This window comes from Acomys russatus, chromosome 15, assembly GCF_903995435.1.
Source record: "Acomys russatus chromosome 15, mAcoRus1.1, whole genome shotgun sequence".
Classification (NCBI taxonomy): domain Eukaryota; kingdom Metazoa; phylum Chordata; class Mammalia; order Rodentia; family Muridae; genus Acomys; species Acomys russatus.
Genome location: NC_067151.1, coordinates 24,554,655 through 24,571,902, shown reverse-complemented (window position 1 = coordinate 24,571,902; position 17,248 = coordinate 24,554,655). Strand labels below are relative to the sequence as shown.

The window sequence follows — 17,248 nt, the reverse complement described above, 5'->3', positions numbered from 1 at the left end:
CCAGCAACTGAGCTTCCTAAATACTGACACTAATGATGATGAGTTTTGGGGGTTTCCAGAAAACTATAAATGTGGTTGAATCTCTATGTCTTTCCTCCTGCTGAGCTAACATTGTTTAATATTACTGTATTTTGTTATATTTTCATAAATGTTTTATTATACTAGTACTAATTTGGTTCAGAAAATTTTTTTCTGTGTTACTGTTCTAAAAACTAGGTGCATCTTATAGTTAGGTGTGTCTTATGTTAAAAAAAAAACAGTATTAATTCTCAACAAGCCATCTTTTATAACCAGTCAAGATTTTCAATAGAGTAATTGAGATACCAAACCAGCCAAAAAACCTTGGACCCCCAGTTTGTCCTGCCTACACAATATTCAATGAGAAAAAAAAAAGAGCAGAACTTGAGGGAATGGTCAATGAATGACTGGAACATTTTCAGACTAGTGCTTCAAGAGTCAGCCCACCCTTTACTCTATTAATGATATTCTGCTATACTTACAGTCAGGAGCATAGAATAAATGTCATCAGAAATGCTTCACTCAGCAACAGATGAAAATTGATTCAGAGACCCACAGCCAACATTAAGTGAAACTCAGAGAATTCTAGGCATAAGATTATTGTATAATTCAAATTCTGATTTCTCTACCCACCCCCGTAACAAGTTGCAATTATTGTACTGAGATTCTCCTGATGCAATGTGGTATAAACACTGCTCCCCAATTGTCCCCTGGTACTCCATTAAAGCATCTTAAAGCCAATTGTTGGGCAGGGGAGAGACTGAGGCTAGACTTCCTGCCAGCTAGAGGAAGGTGGTCAAAATGGGAGAGAAGAGAGTTATGTGGGCCAAGAGGAGGATTTCTGAAGTTTCACATTAAAAGAAATGGCCAAGCTGACAACATTAGCAAGTAATTGGGTAACATGGATGTGAGGTAGCCCAAATAGAAATTATTATATGCAGATGGCATGGGATGGCACTTAGGATATAATGAAAGGGAGCTTATGAGTTAATATCTGTCGTGCTCTAGGTAAAATAAGACTATTCTAAAATATATCAAGTGTCTGTGTCTTTATTGATTGTGTAAGCAAGTTAGATAATATCTCCATAATGACTATAAGCCTAGTAATAAACATCTTCATCCATACTTTTAACAGCAACAGTGAACCCTGTGGAAGAAGGGGAGAAAGGATTGAAGGGTCTAGAGATATCAAGAACACCAAAAGAAAAGCTACCGAATGAACTAACCATGCTCTATAGGGACTCATAGAGACTGTAGTGGTAACCAGAGGGGTGTGACAGTTGTGCAGCTGAGTTTTGATATGGGACTTTTGAAGTAGGAGCGGGAGCTGTCTCTGACTTTGGATCCCTTCACCATAATTAGGCTGCTTTGGCCTAGCAGAATATGGTCTCATTCTTACTGCTATTTCATATGTCAAGGCTGGATGATACATGGGAGACCTCTCATTTTCTGAGGCAAAGTGGAGGAAGAATGTACATGGAGAGAGGGGAGGGATGTTGGAGGAGAGGAGGGAGGTGAAGCTGTGGTTAGGGTGTAAAGTAAATAATTTAACAAAAGAGGAGAAAATTTTACTGTTATTTCTTATTACTTGTCATGTTGGAAGTAGATATTCAGAGATGGGAATATGGCTTGGTGGATAAATCACATGCTGTGAATACATAAGGACTTCAGTTCAAATCTCCAGCACCTATTTATTTATTTATCTAGAGCACATGGCTGAGAAGGTACCTGCAATGTCAATGTTGGGTAAATAGAGACAGGATTTGTTGCAAGATGGCTATCCAGCCTCTCCACGTCTACAAGAGCTGCCTGGTTGCCTGGTGAAAAGAAGTTGAAAAGGTCCTTTGCATCCACCACCAGGCTCTAGATAAGCATACTCATGTCCATCCATATATATGTAAACACACCTAAAGACACAGCACACATGCACACACAGGATAAAATACCAATAATCCATTATTTTGCATTCTGTCTTAATGTAAATCTTAACTTCCATGAATTCTAAAATATATTTTATTCATATTTTTATTTATTTTGTCTTTCTAGAATAGGATACTGGCACATTTGACAGTTTTTACTTGAGTAGGAAGACTGTTTTAAAAGCAATAAATTCCTGTGGGAAGATTGATTTTTTTTTTTTTTTAGAGATAAATTTTCTTTTGGCTTCTGTACTCCAAAGATTCCCCAAATCTTCTGCAGCATCCTCAGAAAGAGATCAGTGTATTTTCTCCAGCAATGCTGATGTGATAGTTTTCATGATTGCCAAGGCTTGTATGCCATTGAAATTGTCATTAGACAGTTAGAGGTGACAGGACTTTTAGCAGGTGAGGACTAGCCTTAAAAAATTCTCTTGCTGGAGAAGTGGTATTGACTGGGCCCCTGGAAACCACCTTTCATTTTACTGCTTCTTTTCCTTTACAAAACAACAATGTGAGATTTTTTCCAATATGTCTTTCTCTCAAGATGTATGGCTACATCACAGTACCCAAAGCTGCAGGAATAAGTGACCATGGTTGGGAGCACCTAAATCCCAATCCAGTCCATGATTCATCTTTAGTAACAGTTTATTTCTGGTTATTTTTCTACTTAAACAGAAATCTAACTAGCAAGAAGTAAATATTTCCACTGCATTACTTGATGGCTATTGGAAACCAGCTATTTTAAATAGTAGGCATATTCTAATACGAGCGACTTCTTTATATACAATCTTTTGTGTTTCTCTATAAATGTGGTTGAATGCTATAATATCCATAGCCACAGTAGGCTAGAATGAGATAGTGGGAGGTTTTCCCCTCTAAACCTTCAAACTCACTTATCATGAGTGCTCTCAAAGGGTTTGGGTTGTGAGCTTTGTCTCGAATAATGACTACAGTGTAAAAGCTCTGAGAATTTAGCATCTACAAACTATGGTAGGTGCAGAGCACATCTGCAATCCATGCTCATGAAAGTCTGAAGGTACAGAAGGCAGCATAACTCTGAAGCTGATATTGAAGAGTTGGGTGAGAGACATTGTAGGTCTTGAGGAGATGCTTGTTATAGTTACTGTCCTATTGATATAAAAAGCAACAGGAATAGAAAACTTTGAAAGGAAAACATTTGTGTACTCACTAAAGTTTCAGAGTATGTGAATAAACACCATGAAGAACGGTGAGGTGATTGACAACTGTGTTGCTGCTGCATTAGTTAAGAGCTACAACCCGTTCCGCAGAGAGGGAGCTTGGGCTGGGCAGGGGCATTTGAAACATCAAAACCAAACCCCTGTGACACACCTCCTCCCACAAGATCACACCAACTCCAAGAAAGCCACACCTCCTAATCCTTCCAAAACTGTTTCATTAACTGAGAACCAGGCATTAAAATACATAAGTCTATGGGTAGCATTCTGGTTAAAACCTCACAGGCCCTGAATTTACAGGATCAGTCATAAAGCAGAAAATCTAGATCATAGGCATGAGCACCACCTCCAAGTTCTAATCCTTAGCCAAAATTTAATCCATTTTGGTATCGTATACACTAGAAATTATGTCAAGAGAAATGGACTCTTTCTGGTACACGTGTGTATGTGTAACAATAATAGTTATAGAAAAGTGTATTATGAACTTGAGAGGCAGATGGGGGAAGCGAGAGGGGTGGGACAAGTTGCAATGAGGTAAATGCAGGTTGTTTATGTAAGAAACTTACATGAAAGAGAGATCAGTTTTTAAAAATGTATAGTATATCATTTTCTAGGCATAAAATTCTCACAGTATAATATTCTGAATGATGGCATAATAGTTAATTCTCATTCTCTACCTGACTGGACTTAGAAACAATTTGGAGAGACACCTCTACTCTTGTCTGTTTTGGTGTTTCCACAGTGGTATCTACATCTTTCTGCCTCTGAGAGCCTGTTTATATTTCTGCATTGGATTGGCAGTGCAAGAGCATTTAGCTCTCCATGCAGACATTTAAATATAATATTAGCCAAGAATGCATAAGGGATAGTGAGATATTGTGTAAATATCATAATCTCTGTGAGGAGTGAAGTGGGTAATTTAACCAGAGCTGGTAGTTTCTGGTACTTTCTAGGCATTTTTATGGCAAAAAAAAAAACAAAAAAAAAAACCTAGCAGAATGTAACTACATCACAGGGTGTATTCTCATGTCTTCCCCTGTAATGATTCATGAATTAATAAATCACCCTGAATATATGCATTTGGACACTGTGATTGCAAACTCCTAAAGAGCATTGCTCTTTTGAATCCCTTTCTAATATAGGTGTGTCCAATTTTATTTATTCAAACTATCAAATTTTTTCTTATAATAAGTAAAAATTAACTGCCTTTGTCATATTTGTATATTTAATTCTATGTACTTATAAAAAACTTTTGAAACAGTGTATAACACAGAAAAAAAGTAGTGAGCCAAAGACCGCTTTAATCATGGTAAAGCAAAGACAGCCATGCTTTAGACTCCTGCTATGAAGAGTTGTAATCTCATCCAATTCCATCATGTAGTTTCCATTGGACTATGTCTGTGGTGCTTTATTTTCAGTATTATAAATATATTTTGTTATTTGTTTTTGCACATCATGAGAAATTAAACATCTTAAAGAGCATCCTCATGCAACCATCCTCTATTTCTGGAAACTAGGTTATTTCATTTTGTAAGCTCCCTAGATGAGGTTTCTCTCTGGCATGCCATCTGGCGAGATAATAGGATAACATCTAAAATCAATACTTTAATATGAGCCAGCTAAAGCCTAACCTCAATGAGAATTAATGACATATGGCGGAAGCTTAAGGAAGAGAAATAATTAATGTTACCTTAAAAACATACATGTGAGTCAATGTCCCCAGAAGTGTCTTATTAGAAAAGTGTAATGGAATATAAAGGGATTGTAGTACTTTTCTGTTCATTTAAAATCTACTGGCTACCTATCTTTCAAACACATTTTTTTTTCCCTCACATTTTTACCTCTTGTTTTTGTTTCCTGTTGAGATAATAGCTCACTCAGTAGGCAAAGCTGGGCTGCTATTCACCACACAACAAGTGTTGAACTTACCCTTTTGAGCATCATGAACTACCAAGTCCATTATATGTATTTCTGTACTCAAAACAAAACAAAACAAAACAAAACAAAAAAACCTAAAGTATTTTATCATTTACAAATTTCCAAACCAAGCAAACAAAAGGGTAATGTTTTTAATATGTGTGGATTTCAATATAAAATAACACATATGTTCAAAACATGAGAAAAATAAGCATGTATAAGTTAAAATATGTTATAAAATGGATAAGTTAAAAGCATGTTATAAGAGCAAACAAAATAAGAACCAAATCACAGCATCTAAACTCAACATGCAGCCTCCTGCTTTATTTACAAATATATTGTATCATATAATGAGAAAAACGATGTTTAGAAAGCACCAGATAGATTTCCAAAGTGGTTGTGCAAGTTTGCACTCTCACCAGCAATGAAGGAGTGTTCCTCTATCTGCACATCCTCGCCAGCATGTGGTGTCACTTGAACTTTTGATCTTAGCCATTCTGATGGGTGTAAGATGGAATCTCAGAATCATTTTCATTGGCATTTCTCTCATGACTAAAGATATTCAGCATTTCTTTAAGTGTTTCTCAGCCATTCCTCTGTTGGGAATTCTCTGTTTAGTTCTGAGCCCCATTTCTTAATTGGGTTACTTGGTTTGGTGGTGTTTAATTTCTTGAATTCTTTATATATTTTGCATATTAGACCTTTGACAGATGTAGGGATGGTGAAGATCTTTTCCCAGTCTGTAGGCTGTCATTTTTGTTCTGTTGACAGTGTCTCCTGCCTTAGGGAAGCTTTCAGCCTCATGAGGTCCCATTTATTAATTGTTGACCTTAAGGCCTGGACTGTTGGAACCTGGAAACAGCTTAACTGTCCCTCAGTAGAAGAATGGATAAAGAAACTATGGTACATTTACACTATGGAATACTACTCAGCTATTAAAAACAAGGAATCCCTGAAATTTGTGGACAAATAGATTGAACTAGAAATGATCATGAGTGAGTTAACCCAGAAGCAGAAAGAGTCAAATGGTATATACTCACTTATATCTGGACACTAGCCCAATGGGCATGTCCCATGAAAGTCTTCATTTACCAGGAAAGTTGGACAGAGTGGAAGACATCCTATTTGGACTCTAGGTAAGAGAAGCAAGGGAGAATGGGGAAATAGAAGGATCCAGAGGGTCCTAGAAACCTACAAGTAGAACATTATGATAGGCCGATTTGGGCCCAGGGGTCCCGCTCAAACTAAGGCACCAGCCAAGGACAATACAGGCAGTAAACTTTGAACCCCTACCCAGATCTAGCCAATGGACAGGACATTCTCCACCATTGAGTAGAGAGTGGGGTCTGACTTTCACACATACTCTGGTGCCCCATATTTGACCACGTCCTCTGGATGGGAAGGCCTGGTGGCACTCAGAGGAAGGATAACAGGCTACCAAGGCGAGCATATTCAGAGGGAGGATGTCTGCCACAGTCACAGTCATGGGGAGAGGAGTAAGGGGAAAATGGGAGGTAGGGAGGAATGGGAGGATACAAGTGGGGAGATAACAATTTAGATGTAATATGAATAAATTAATAAAATATATTTTTAAAATATTAAAGTAAAGAAGATCTCCGAGTTCTATTTTTGTGAATTTTTTGGTTGTGTTTGCTTTCTGGCCAGCTATGCGTAATGAATTCAGTTGTCCATGTAAATGATAAAAATGTTGTTTGCAGTTTTATGAGGATTCGCAGCATTTACATTATGAAAGTGGTCTTTCCTGACATGTGGATTGTTTATATTCACAGTGATATTTTATCTAATTAAACATAAATAACATAGTATATAGAGACATTTTAATCAGAATTGTGGTGCTATCTAACCTTCATTTATTTTTGTCTACATTACCTAATAATCTATATTATTAATCCTTATTACATTGTGTACTAATTATATAACAAAATATTTATGTTATATAATACTCTATATTATTAATTTGTAAGATTAGGACTTTTTTCTTTATCATGTTTGTTTCTTCGTGAATGTTCATAATTATGTTGCTTTCAGCCAATTTTTATTTCATGTTCACATATCATATTGTCTCTAATAAATGATCATGTGGCATTGATTCCTTTGTTATTTTAATTTACATTTCTCCGTCTTGTACTGTTACATATACTCTTTTACTTATTTCATTTTGTATGGATTCTATGTATTGATTTTTAAAATTTTTTTAGCTGTAACATATCATCTATAATTATGATAATGTAAATTTTAATTTAACATCTTTTCTTTCTTATTTAATACTCTTGTTAAGATTACAAACAGTTTTCCCAATGTGTTATCCTTGAAATTTTTACAAAAAATTCTTACCAATTAATTTATGTGCTGCACACAAAGAACTCACATAATTTTAACTAATTAAAATATTTTACATATTTCTTCATGCTTCATCATTTTGAAAATAATTTTACAGTTAGTCTTCAAAGAAATAGGTTGTTTGGGATATTTTATGAATATTTTTCAATATACTTTGCTTTCCCCATCCTCAGAAGCCTTAGTTTACATTCTGACTTCCTTCCTTCTCTCCTAATCCTCTTTCTCATTTAATATTGTTTAGATTCCATTAACCTATCTTAGTATTTCTCCTTCTATTCAGAACTCTTTGCAGTCTCCTATAATCACCTCCCACTCATTAATGTCATACACATACACAGTAGTTTATAAATATGAAGTACAAATGTCTTATTTTTCTACATTTTGAGGACAGGAAAACCAAATGTTTATTTTTCTAAAATGGGCTTCGTTAACTTTTAGGAATGATCCAATCAATTATATTGAATTATTTTGTTATAAAAAAACAAAAACAAAAAGTAACCTTGCTTTTGACATGTTAGTACCATTTCAGTTATTTCTGGTGAATAAAATTATATACTCAAGGATCAAGGATGGTTCAGCAGTTAAGAGTAATTGTTATTCCTGCAGCAGACCCAATAAAAGTTCCTAGGCTCCATATCATGGTTTAACAATCTCAACCTCCAAACCCAGGGCTTAAAGTACCTTCCCCTGGTCTGTTTAGGCAGCAGTCATACATGTGGTGAACATGAACATATGCCAGCAAAACACTCATTCACTTAAAATAAAACGAATGTCCCTAAAAGAATAGATAAAGTGTATATATTGCAGTGCCATTGATAGAGTTTATATTTGATTCATGTATACATTAATAAATGGTTATCCTTAACCAGTTATTGCCCTACCAAACTGACTTCTTTTATTACAAACACTAAACATTATTTTCTAATATAATTTTATAAAATCAAGAGTTATCACTTTGCTATATCCTTTAACTTTCAATTCTATTTAGCATCTTTAGTTTTCAGCCAGTATCAGGGTTCCTTTGTGTTATCCAGCCGGTGACTAATACTTTCTTCCACTTTTCAAGCTGTATTTAGGTTTTTACAGATCTTTAGACCAGCATCTTTATCTTATCCAGTAAAGGCATCACATCACTATCCTCTGTCCTTAAGTTTCCTCAAGGACATATATATTGCTGTACTTGATAGTTTTATTAAGGCAATCTATTCCTTTGTTCTCTTCTCATTGGTTGATTTCTTTAATTTTTGTTTTCATTGCAATTTTCTATCATGCTATGTGCTCTGTCGTGCATATTCTTTTTCCTTTCTGGAATTTTGCTGAAGCTCCTGAGCGTGCAGAAAATATAATGAATTTGAGCATGCAATCAATAAATCAATATAGTTTCATGCTTTGTTCCTGTCACATCTCTACTTTTTGTATATCTCAAACTTAGATTGTGTAAGTGTGTACACTTTGGATTGAATCTCCTGTGGAAATTTATTTCTATAGTTGCCCTCTACTTTTCTGCACTACGTTTTTATTTCGTGGAATTGTCTTCTATCTTGTTTGTTAATTTTCATTGTCAACTTGTCACAAACTAGTGTCACCTGCAAAGTGGAAACCTTGACTGAGGACATGCGCCCATTAGACTGACATGAGGGCACGTCTGTAGGGTAGTATCGTGATTGCTCATTGATATAAGAGGGGGTAGCACACCGTGTACCTTACATCCATAGCAAGTGGGCCATGGCTCTGTAAGGGAGATAGTTTTGACCAAGAATCCAGGAGAGCAAGCAAATAAGCACTGTTACTCCATAACATCAGTGTTGGTTCCTGCATCCAGGTTCGCACTTTGATCCTATTCCTATTTCTCTTGCTAATGAACTGTGACCTGGAAGTGGAAGGTGAAGTAAGTGCGTTTCACCACAACTACAGAAAGCACACCAGAACTTCTAATATATTCATTTTTACTGTGGTTTGTCTGTGTTGATGTTAAATTTTGTTTTTGTACTGTACTTTATATTTTAGAAAATCTACTTAGCACTTTTGTAAACTGTGTTTTATATTGCTATACACATATATTTATATTTCTTTCAATTTAGTTGATGACATACTTTCTGTTTTACTTTTCTTTTATTTATTTATTTATTTGGTTTTCTGAGAGAGGGTTTCTCTGTATAGCCTTGGCTGTCCTGGTCTTGCTTTGTAGACCAGGCTGGCCTCAAATGCACAGTGATCCGCCTGCCTCTGCCTCCTGAGTGCTGGGATTTAAGGCATGCTCCATCACCGCCCTGATCTGCTTTACTTTTAAATACTGGATGATTGTAAGGTTTTTAATGTTTAAATTTAGTTTTCCACTGTTGTTTTTTTTTAGATTTTAATATACTTCCTAGCCAATTCACTTAGCAGCATCTCTCTGAGCAAGCTTTGTCATTAGAGTATGCTCATATCAACTAACTCAATGTCTTTAAAATAAACTGCTCTCATAGATGACTGTTCCAACTTTGCCTATACTCTGTTGAGATGTAAACACATACACCACTCAGAAAAAGCTTGTGTGTCTTCTAAGAGAGTTTCTAGGTGTTCTAAGTATGATAGCAGGTTTTGTGCTATGTTTAAGGATGTGGTAATGTTTGTTTTGCTTTGGCCATGTCTTTCCTGGCTGCACAACTTGACATTCTAGTCTACTTGGGAGGCAAGTGCTAAGTATACTTGCTTCAAGTATATCCATAACTTAATAATGAAAATTATGCTTATTTTAATAATATTTTTAAGCCATTTATAATATAGAAACTCTTACAGGATGAATGCATTATAGTCAATGAGAAAAGTAGTAACCTGCCTCCTTATTCCAAAGAGTATTTGTCTCCTATGCATTACTTCATACTGACAACAGAATTTGTCGGGCTGATTGTACACATTAACCTGAAACCCTCAAATTAGTTTTGTGATTATATTGTCAAGTAAGAAAAATCTTATCATCTGAAGTGTGACAATTACTGAAATTATTCTGTGGAAGGAGTAAAGGTTAAGTACCTGTCACTGGACAGCTATGGGAGGTGACAACTTTTTACCCTTAAGTGTGTGGCAGCTGGACTCTAAATAGTTTCTATTCCTGTGTCATAACATTTTAGATCATAAAATTTTGGTAAAATTTACATACTTTTACAAAGTACATTATATTTTTAAATGAAATTTCGATAACTAATAGCCACTGGGGAAGCAGAGATGTCTCAGCAATAAAGAGCACTTCCTCTATCATAGCAGAGGATCCAGTAGAGTTTACAGACCACAAGTGGTGGATCACAGTCACCACTGGCACTACACATACAGGATGTCCATGTGTACCTCAAGCCAAAATACTCACTCTCAGAAAGTGAACATAAAATAAAAAGAATTACTGGTCACTATAGTATAAATTAGCAACTTTGGGAAGGTATCTTACTAAACAGTTCTGAAGAAAAGTACTAGCTATGTACTCTACAGTTCACTGCACTGTCAGGGCAATAACGGGCCCACACAAAAGAAGGCCATTGTGCCTATAGATCCAATTTCCAATATTGCTGAATGTTTTTACTAAATTTAAAATAGCCCTGTATTAGGTAAGTAATATTGAAAATTTACTTTAACTGTGATGTGTTTTAGTTGATTGTCAGGTTGGTAGAATCTAGAATCTCCCAAAAAACAAGCCTCTGAGCATGCCCATAAGAGAGATTCTAGCCCGAGTTAAGTGAGGAAAGAAGACCACCTTAGATATAGGCAGAATTGTGTCCTGTGTAGAGGTCCTAGAGTGTATGAAAATGAGAAATCAAACTGAGCATCAGCATTCATCACTCTCTGCTTTGTCACTGTAGAAGCAATTTGCCCACTTGCCACATGGAAACCCTCCCTACTTTAAGCTGTTGTGCTCAGGTGTTGTGTCTCAACAGCAGATTAGTAAGTGACACAGCTATAGAATCACATACTAGGCATCTCAACTCCACAGATTGATTATCTCTTGAGCTGACTTAGAGTGAGTATGTTTGGCGACATGGAACACTGCCCACATGTGCCATGTATGCAGAAGCAAGCCAGGAGAAACTGCAATGCTTTCCCCTGATGTGTCTTGGGAGAAATTTTAAGTCCGTTCCTTATTTCGATACACAGGCTGCGTGATTACAGGGCCTTCTAAAATATGGAATTTGAAGAGAATATGAGTACCACAAGAAGGGAAATTCACATTTAGAAATTGAATACATAAAACTCTAGATCTCTAAGGAATGTTGTGTATAGAAATCTATCCACTTTTAGCTCCAACCCAGTTTGGACTTCCACTGGATTTAAATATAGTGTTCCATGTCCAACCCTGAACATTAACAGTGTTCTGTCCTTGTGTGGATAAACTTAAAGTTTTAGATAAATATGTATCCTCTTTTAAAGGTAGTCACTTTGAGTAGAGCAATGAAAAGTAAAAAAAAAAAAAAAAAAAAAAAACTATGCGTAAGAGATGCACATACTATCAATAAGATATAAATAAAGTGAAATCAAATACTGAAGTTCCATCCTTCACAGGTCTGTGCCAAAACTTTACAGACAGCCTAAGCCTGTATAATTATGTTGGGGAAAAATAAAATAATTCAAGTTTCATTGTTTCGGTTTTCTTTATAATTAAATGAAATGTCTCTGGCTTAAGAATATATGTGCTTTCAAATTACAAACATATAGTGTTATCATCAACATGAATGGATACCTCTCCACAGAATGATATCTATCTTGAAAATATTTTGAAGATGAACCTGTGTCTGTGAGAATTAGAAATGTTTATATCATAATTCAGGTGACTTTTACAGGTATATGTAGAAACCACTGTAATTTAAACAGAAGCAAACTAATCTTAGTGATTAGTAAAAGGAATATATTTCTCTTTTTCTAGTTATCCTTAAATTAGAAAATAAGCCATGTGTAAGTACAGTCCCAGCCATGAAGGAAAAAGGGTGCTGTGTGAAGTGTTTTAATTCCGGGATTTTTAGGAAAGACAGGATCTAGCATTCTGAACAGATGACTATCCAGATTAGCTTGTCTTTCTGGCTTCTTCTCACAAATTAACATAGTCTGGTCATTGTTCTTTTGCTCTCACATGTCTTACTACAATACTTAATGAGTGAAGGCCACCAGCTTTGTGGATGCAAAAGAATCAGAATGCAACAGTTTGGAGCCTAATGTTATCAGGCACACTTGGTGTTTATCATATTTGTCAAATATTTTATGTTTAAACACTTATTTTACTCCCTCCGACATAAAACTATATATAGTTTATATTTACAGCTCTTTGTTGCATTGTACAGATGTTCAATCTAAAGTAAAGGTTGCATACATGAAATTTAAGATCTATGTGTGCTCAAAGCTTTTTGTGATTTTTATCTTTATGCAAATGACATCAGGCAATAAACTTTGGAATTAAATGTTATAATTTTTCTTTGAGTATTTTTTGTATTTAGATATTTATTAAGCTCTTTAACATCCATCAACTTCTGTTTTGAATGAAATATTGTATTTACTTGGCATGATACAAGTTTATTTCATACTTAAAAGCCATGCAGCTAGATGAACTTAGAGAGAGATTTGAAACTTGTCTATCTTTAGAAGAGGTATTGAAGGAAAAGATTTCTTTAAAAAATGAAAGCGAAGTTGTTGGAAAAGCAGATTTTTCTATAGTTCTTATATTCACCTTTAGAGTAAAGGATTCCTTGTTTGAATCAAATATTTCAATGGAATTCTTCCGTTCAAAGTAAAAATCAAGGTCCTATTCAGGAGTGTTCAATAGGATGCTGACTGCTCTACATCATAATACAAGAAGATTTCTTTATTGTGTGCCTGGCAATGGGTAACATCTTTTAAAATGTGATTGCCTTCCATAGCTTTTGCCCTCAATGTGGATTTGTACTTTGTTCCTTTGTAAATTGTTATTAGGAACAATTGTGTTCTCTCTGGCAGATACATAGGAAATAGGATTCATCTTGAAGTCATAGTATTTGGGCACAGCAGAGTTCACCAGACTGGATGACAAAGTTTTCTGGACTTTACTATGTATTTCCTATATGATGGCAATCTAAATTATACAGTGTAGACCTTGTCATTATTGCTATCTTTTCTAGCAAGGAATTTTTTTTAAGAAATGGCATACCCACATATTTCATAAAATATATAACTACAAATCAGGGCTGTGCTATCTTCATTAGGCAGTTAGGTGTGTACAGGCAGCAACATTGAGAAGGAAGACAAATAGAAGATTGGACTGTAAACTGCATTAGGGCTTCAGGATAATTTTCTAGTGGCTACTATTCAACTCAGGATTTAATAAAGCAAAGCAAGTGGCATGATCATCTCATGTGCATATTCCTAGACAAAACAGTAAATGGAATTTTTTCAGCTAAGTGTGATTATAAAGTTACCCAAATGAAAAAAAAATGATGAAATTAAAGTTGAAACAGAATTAGAAAAGTCACTACTGAAAGGTAACACAAAACAAGTTGGTTGGTGCTAATAAAAATCTATGTGGGTATAACTTACTGCAATAATTTAATTCTCTTGTAATACTTCTCACAACTCCTTTTTCCTTTAGGTATAGTCATAACGATTATGTTTTCTTTAAATTATAGAACACAGAAAAATAATAGGACAGAATCATATTAATTATGTTCAAATATGTTATGCTATTAAATAACAATCAGGCTCTGGGTCTTAAGAAATTTTCAAAATTTTTAGATGTGAAGAAAATAAAAAGACAAAACACAAAAGCCTCAAAATAAGTAGCATGTGTATATATTAAACAGAATTAGTGTATAGGAGGTGAGAAGAAATGGGGAGATTCTGAAGAGAGTTAGTGATGGACTCACCTTTCCTGAGGTAACAGAATCCCCTGAAGGGTAGCCAAAGAGAGCCTTGTGTTTGCTATCACTATAGACTAGAAGAGCAATGAGTTCTGGCAGAAAAAAGAACAGCTTAATTAGAATTTGATTTTTCCTGCAAACGGAACTTTTATCTCAACTAGTCAAGGGATGGTACATTTTAGTTCATCATTTCTACAACAAAGAATGGTAGTTGAGAAAGTACTTGTAGGGCTCTCTCTTTGGTTGGGCACACATCAGCATTGTGGAGGAAATGATTCCCTGCTGTTCAGCATTTTTTTGGAAGGCCATGCCGCTGCCATGTCTCTAGAGATCTCTGAGAAGTTGCAGGACATTTTGTGATTACTCAACACCTACATCAAGGACATCAGAAATTAACCTTTGCCATCACTGCCATGAAGGGTGTGGAGAGGAGCTGTGCTTATTTGGTCTTGAGGAAAGCAGACACTGACCTCACCAAGAGGGCTGGAGAACTCACGGAGAATGAGGTGGAGCATGGTGATCATTCCCAGTTCATGGCTGTACAAGATCTCAGACTGGTTCCTGAACATAGAGAAGGATGGAAAGAACAGCCATGTTGTGGACAAGTGTCTAAACAACAAGCTGCATGAGGACCTGGAGCTGCTGAAGAGGATTAGAGTCTACAGGGTTCTGCGCTACATTTGGGCCACTGTGTCTGAGGTCAGCACACGAAGACCACTGTCCAGGTCTATGTTAACAGATTGATTCCAGAGTACATGATGGAAAATTGCTGATAACATGTCTCATTATTAAATTAGGAGAGAGGAAAAATATGGACCATGAAAATGGATTTTAATTATTTGGAAACAAAGCAAATCTGCTTTATAAAATGCGGTATATAGTCAAGGTAAAATACCCATGATCGTAAACACACTGATATGAATATCTGACTAGTTGTCAGGATGTCTGCTAGGACAGGGTAAAAGACAAAGTAGCCATCACCCTCAATATCATAAAATAGCTGGACATAATTGCCTGCTCATCTTATGTTCAAATTATGGCTCTTTGGAACTCTCTTCTCACATATCCACTCAGGTGCACAGGCTAATGGAGAAGTGGCCATCTACAAAATTGCTGGTTACTGGTTAAGATAGGAATGTTCCAGCACAGATGTGAACCAAGTCCTTCAGTTCATAACTCACTGGTTTTCAAAGGAGACCAGCTCACATAACAGAGCAAAAGAGCAACCCCATAAAGGAAGAAGAATGGTACATTTATTAAAGGAAAATCTTGAATGCATACTACCAAACATCAAATACCCCAATTTAGATGCTCTACTAGATATGATCACAATTTTAAATTAGAGAAGTTCATTCTATGCAATTACCATATCAAACTCAAAATCCAAGATCTACTTATAATGTACATGTTTACTCTCTTCCATGGTGGTACTTGGAAATCTCCTAAGTCTGATTATATCTTATACTGACCTTTGTATCACAAGGATAAAACTATTCTGTATTTATCTAATGTGTGGATTTAGAAAAGTGAAAAACAATGTACATATTTTAGGACTAATCTCAGAAAACACAATAATACATCTCTTTAATTTCAGGAGGAAGCACATGTCTTCCTGAAAGGAGCTGCCTGGCCTGCTGTGTTCTATGGCCTTTATTCTCTACCCTAGAGGGTCTGATTTTCCACTCTCTCCTGTAGCAAGAGCAGGAAGCACTGAGTGAGGTCCCTCATGAATGTGTATTTTGATATGAAAGCACTGAGTCAAGGGTTCCAAGACTCATTAGACATCTTCACTTGATCCCAGCATGACTGTGTCCTTGTCTGCGTGTCTGTCCTTTATTTGAAATACTTTTGACCTTGTCACACAAAAAAGCAGGATATAAAGAATTTAAGTATTATAGTTTTTAAACATAAATATGTAAAATATTCTCTCTCTGTCTCTGTGTGTGTGTGTATGTATGTGTTTGTGTGTCTGTGTGTGCATTTTGCATGTCTCTGTCTTTTCATGTGTATGACTTTCCATGTACTGTCTATACCTCTTGAGAGCTGAGTTTGGGTAAAATCAGGACCATGGGAGCTTTTTAATGTTAACTTGACATAGGCCAGTGTCATTTTGGAAGGGAGAACTTCAGAAATCTTAAGAGGGAATCTAAAGAAAAGACCCTGGTAACCCTGTTAAAAAGCCTTGTAGAATCATTACTATGGATGATGGGTTTTTGCTTGTTGGTTTGTATGGGGTTTTGTTGTTGTTGTTGTTTTGTTATTTTTTTCCCTGTGAAATCTAGTTCTTTTAGTCTGGTCCAGTAGTCCAGTAGTCATTGGTCACCTGGGGCCAAAATATGCACATAGTATTGTGTTTTGTGACCTCTTTCCTAAATATAGTATTTATAAAACAAAAAAGGTCTTTTATACCAATAGTTTTGACTGGCTCTCTGCTGTTTACTTTTGATTTCCATGCTTCTAAATACCTTCACATTTCCAAAAGTACCTACAGTCTCCTACTTCAGCTGTATATAATAAATTTCTCAGATACAGAGAGCAAAACTAGCATGCTGTGATGCTTAACACTGACTATTAAAACAGCCTAGCTTCACCCAAAGCAGAGGCTTCTGGCCATGCAGGTAAAGGATTTTTAGATAATAGTGTCTTCTAGTCATGAATGTGAAAAACTATCTTGATTATGGTTATGTCCATGAGAACATACAACTTATGAAGGGTGGCACCATGGACTGAAGTCTTGAAATAAGTTAATAAAAAGTTAGCTGAACTCCAGAAATGATCTCTCTGATTCTTCACTATAATGTGACCAGCTGCCCTAGGCTGTTGTCTCCTTCATGTTAATCCACTAAATGTCTATATCTCATTGGCCCCATAAGTTGGGGACCAGTTCCATCAATCAGAAGTCAAAAAACAATGGATACTCCTTGACAATTGAGGGTTACTTATGTAACTGAGTTTCTCTGACATCCTGTAAAATGCATATTTCTTAGGT

General features: G+C 35.8%; 1 pseudogene; it reads left to right on the top strand.

Annotated features, from left to right (window-relative positions):
• Positions 1-14,577: 14,577 nt before the first annotated feature.
• Positions 14,578-15,032, top strand: LOC127199647 (40S ribosomal protein S18-like; annotated as a pseudogene).
• The last annotated feature ends 2,216 nt before the right edge of the window (positions 15,033-17,248 follow it).